Genomic DNA, 4,603 nt, shown 5'->3' on the forward strand with positions numbered 1-4,603 from the left:
TTGGTTTGCATGTTTGTTCAAAATTTTACTCTTCCTTCCTCATCTAACAAGCTGAGATCCATGCACATGGTTGAGGCTTCAAAATCCTTTGTGTCTTTAAGACACTATACTTATTAAGTAGTAGAGTATTTAAATACATGGAAAATCTCTTTTCACCCTAATGTGGGACTAAGGAATTAGAAGAACTCCTCTTCCTTTCAATGCCATCCCTATCAAGGCACAACTCCATTCATTTATTGAGTTAGCTCTCCTCAGTGTTGTGGCTTTAGCAATCAATATGGGTGTCTTTTATTTTACATGAATGCCTTACCAACACTTTCATTATCAAGATTCATATTATCAAGTTGACTAGGTCTCAAATCCCTTCCTGCTACAAATTGCATCTCAAAACATCTTCTTCATTAGTCCAATTTTCCTTTTACAATACCCAAGTACATACACTCATTGATAAGGAAGTTTTCAAGTTCATGAACATTTGAAACATCAATTTGGTGCATCAAGAGATCATATGGTAAAACCTTCATAGTCTTTGCCAGCATCAATACTATCAACTAATTTATTTTGTGCATTCAATCACGCTCCAATGAATGAAGCTAGGTAGTATTACTTTTGTAATCATTTCCATGTTCCATGTGCAAACAAGTGAAGAAAATATAGAAATTTAGAGAATTTTGTTTCATGGAGCTCCAAGATATTGGGTACAGACAAAATCTTTGAGAAAGAAAATAAGAAAGGGTGTGATGTAGCATTTATTATCAATCTGGCCACTTCCAACCCTCTGTCATTCTCTGCTTCCTTCAAAAAAAAAATTCGCATGTGACTGTAATATTGCCCCTTCCACACAACATTTGGGTTAGTGTACCAATAGAAAAGTTGACTTGCATGCCTCTCCTTCCTGAAATGTCTTTGGAATAGACTACGACTATGATGTCATCCCCTCAACATTTGTTTTGTTGATTATGAAGTTTTATAGACAACAAGAAATTCAGAAACATACAAAGCCATTCATGTTATGAGTTATTTCTTTTCATGAAAAAGGATGCATTCTTTGTGGATGTGTTGTTTGGTTTAGTTGACACTTGTTCAACCATGTTCTCTTGGTATGGAAATTGAGATTTTTTTAGGAAATAACCTTAAATTGGGTATTGATCTTTCTATCATTGTCAAGAATTAACCTCTTTGAAGAAATTTTGAGTTCTTCTTACACAAATTCAAATAAAGTGTGAATTTCAGAATTGTCAAATAACAAGTTGACAAACATGATCCGTACTACTATCAGGTCATGTTCTTAATTAGTAGTTTTAAAATTGTCTCATAGTGAAATGGAATAAGCTGAACTCCCAATTTCATTTATTTTGTACACATAACTCCACAAACCCTTTTAATCTCAAATGAAAGTATGTGATTGATGAGGAAATTTGATGATCACAATCATTTAAGCCTTATGAAAGTATCTTTTATTACCCAGACATCTTCTTGATCTATTGAGATTAGTCGGGCCTTGAAAATGGGTCTGGCTAAATTTACTTTTGTTTTCAAAAAATTGAAATGCAAAAATGATTTACTAAAACTTGACTCTAACTTGAAATAATCTATATCATTAGTTTGATTTTTAAAACTCATTTTCACCTCTTTCTACAACTTGTCAACTTTGTGCCAGGAGGTCCTTTGATTGGGCTTAAAAATTGACCAAAACACTTGATCAAGCTCTAGAATCAAACATACTGATTTTGTATTCTACACACTCTTACCCTATCAAATATTGTTCCATGAAGAATTTGGGGTCAAAGGATATTAACTATCAAAGAACTTCCCTTTCGAAACTGCTTACAAGAAAACATGTTAGAAAACAACCAATCACGTTCTATTTTGGCTTCAAAAACTAGGAAAATTAACATTTGGGAAAACATAAACTAGAAAATTAGTTTTTTTTCATGAAGTGAGTATAAATCTATGATTTGGTTTCATGTTAAATAATAGGATGCATTTGGCAAGCAATCAAAATGGGTTACTCAGATTCACAGAACTAGAAACAATGGAAGAAAAATATTTTTTGCAAACATAATGGACTTGGGAAAGTGTGCAGATGGAATCATCAAGATTTTAAAATTGGCATACTTAAATTATTTTTAGAGTAGAATATAATGGTATAGTCCATTTGATCATACCTATCATGGATTCAAAGTTATGACATCACAAACTGGGGTATTGACCAATCTACATTTCTTGACACTAGAAAAAAGTTGCAAATTGCATTTAGAATTGTGTTCAAAAACTAATCAAATGGATTCGTCATAAGCTCAAAATTGAAACATAGTATTTCTAACCTCTAAAGTATAATGAAAAATTAATTTTATCATTTTGGCCAACTATTTCAAAGTTATGACAAGTCAAATAGGGCTTTCTAGAATTCAAAACAAATCACATCAGCATGACAACAATAAATGACCAACTTTGAGGGATACAAAACCTAGTGAAAAAAATTTAAAATTACTCTGAATTGAAAACACAGGTTCTTTGATATGGACACCAAACACTCCCAAAGTAGTGAGTCATGAAACATTATTAGGTGTGAGATATTCAATTGCAAACAGAACCTCCTATCGTTGTTTGATACTTAGGCAAAAAATGCAAATTTGGAAATTACTCAAAATAGGACTTCAAAAAATGGTTTAGAATGACAATTTATCTTCATGGAACACATAGGCATACTGAATGCATGGTGTTAGAAGCATTGAACACCTCATGGGCCTCTAAAGCATAGTTGGGTGTATATGCATTAAAAGTGCTTATAGGGCTTGATTTTTCAATGGTACACAAAATTGGGGCTTTGATTTTGAGTCCCAGTAGTGGCTCTATCTAAGGATGCATTTCCCTTATGGGCATGCCAAGGATTTAGATCTCTATAAGAAGCAAACCATTTCGAAAATTTCTATCAAATAGAAAATAGGGAAACTACACTAATTGTAGAAGGGGTAGCCTAAGGCCACCAAAACTTACTCAAACTTCTTATCCCTATCAAATACCTAATTTTTATTTTCATTTTGCTGAGGTGAGCTAAAAATTTCACTTGCACTTGTTTTACCATTTTCAACAACATCTTCACTTAGCTCATGAGGCAAAAAAAAAAATTGCCATCATTCTCATAGCATATATAAAACTCAAAAACTATTTCATCATCATGCTAACTATGTGAAAAAATATTAGCATGATTATGATTATACAAACTGAACTAAGAATCACAATCGAACAATGATTGATGCATGTTGTCAATTGGAAACACAAAAATTTCATATTCTATACCACTCACCAAGTTGCATGTACCAAAAACTTGCAACTCACCTTGTGCCTCTACCTACAAAGATTAAAATGGATCTCAATCCACTTCATGCATCATGTTATCACATACCAAATCAGATCTAAAAATCAAAAAATTATCATTATAATCTTCAAGCAAAGGTTCAACAAACATATGAAAAAAATCCTCATTAACATTCCTAGAAGGAGGAAGTTTATTGGCATCAATATTCTCATCAAAAAAATTGTTAGAGACACTTGTGAATCCATTAAAATCATTAGCATAAGACTCACCAAATTGTAGAGAAGTTTTAATTTTAGACTCATGTGCACTTTTGTCAATACTTATTTCACTACATGAATCATCAAACCTCATCTCATGTAACTGAAAATTACTATCATATACTCCTTCTAGATCAGATAAAAAATCAACTAATCTTTCAGCATTATCAACAACATCAATCATAGGAGTCTCTCCATTAAATGCTAAATTAGAATCAAGAGATATCAAAAACCTCTCATTATCATCTATATAACACAAATCTGATTTAACATCACTTATGATAGTAGTAAATACATCTCTACTCGTTTTCACTTCTTTAAACAAATCCTCATGCTTGTGATGAAAGTCTTCAAAATAATAACAATGCTAATATGTAGGAGAACAAAAAAAGGGGTACACCATACCTTATTTCATCCTTAAGAGATGCATGCATTAATAAAGGAGAAGTTGAATTACACATTGATGCATACCTTTCAAACTCATGTTGTAGCAAGACTAAAACCTCATCAATATTCAATAGATCCTTTGCAGAAATTTCTTCATCTTGATTGCAATCATATCCTAAATAATATGAAGAACTTATAACAACAACACCATTAGTCAGACAATTTGAAAAATTAGTAGTGCTCTCAAAATATGTATCCTCTTCCCTACACCAGATCTCAATATTAGATGCATCCTTATATTCAAGTTCATTATAGGAAGATATTTTAGGACTGTTGTTATAATTTTTTTCATTCTCAAACATACTATAATAGGACTCATCACTTTCACTATGAGTATCAACATCCTCAATTTCAACAATATGGTAATGATTCTTTTCTAGATAACATTCACATTCTCTAAATACTCTCCCAAAATATTGGATCTTCTCAAATCTTTCTTTTGCTATCCAATATACCAAATTAAGCATGAAGACTAATAAAAACACAAAAGCCCATGATGATTCATTGGGTCTTTCTAATATGGGAAGCTTTAAGTTTTCCAACTTGAATTTCATGTAAAGCTGAATTGCATCTAAAT

The 4,603-nt window shown here is 31.8% G+C and overlaps 1 pseudogene; it reads right to left on the bottom strand.

The window, feature by feature from the left end:
- Nucleotides 1-293: 293 nt before the first annotated feature.
- Nucleotides 294-816, bottom strand: LOC149528493 (COP9 signalosome complex subunit 7 pseudogene; annotated as a pseudogene).
- Nucleotides 817-4,603: the final 3,787 nt, after the last annotated feature.

Source organism: Cupressus sempervirens, chromosome 11, assembly GCF_028749045.1.
Source record: "Cupressus sempervirens isolate cs-2001-9-10 chromosome 11, ASM2874904v1, whole genome shotgun sequence".
NCBI classification, from domain to species: domain Eukaryota; kingdom Viridiplantae; phylum Streptophyta; class Pinopsida; order Cupressales; family Cupressaceae; genus Cupressus; species Cupressus sempervirens.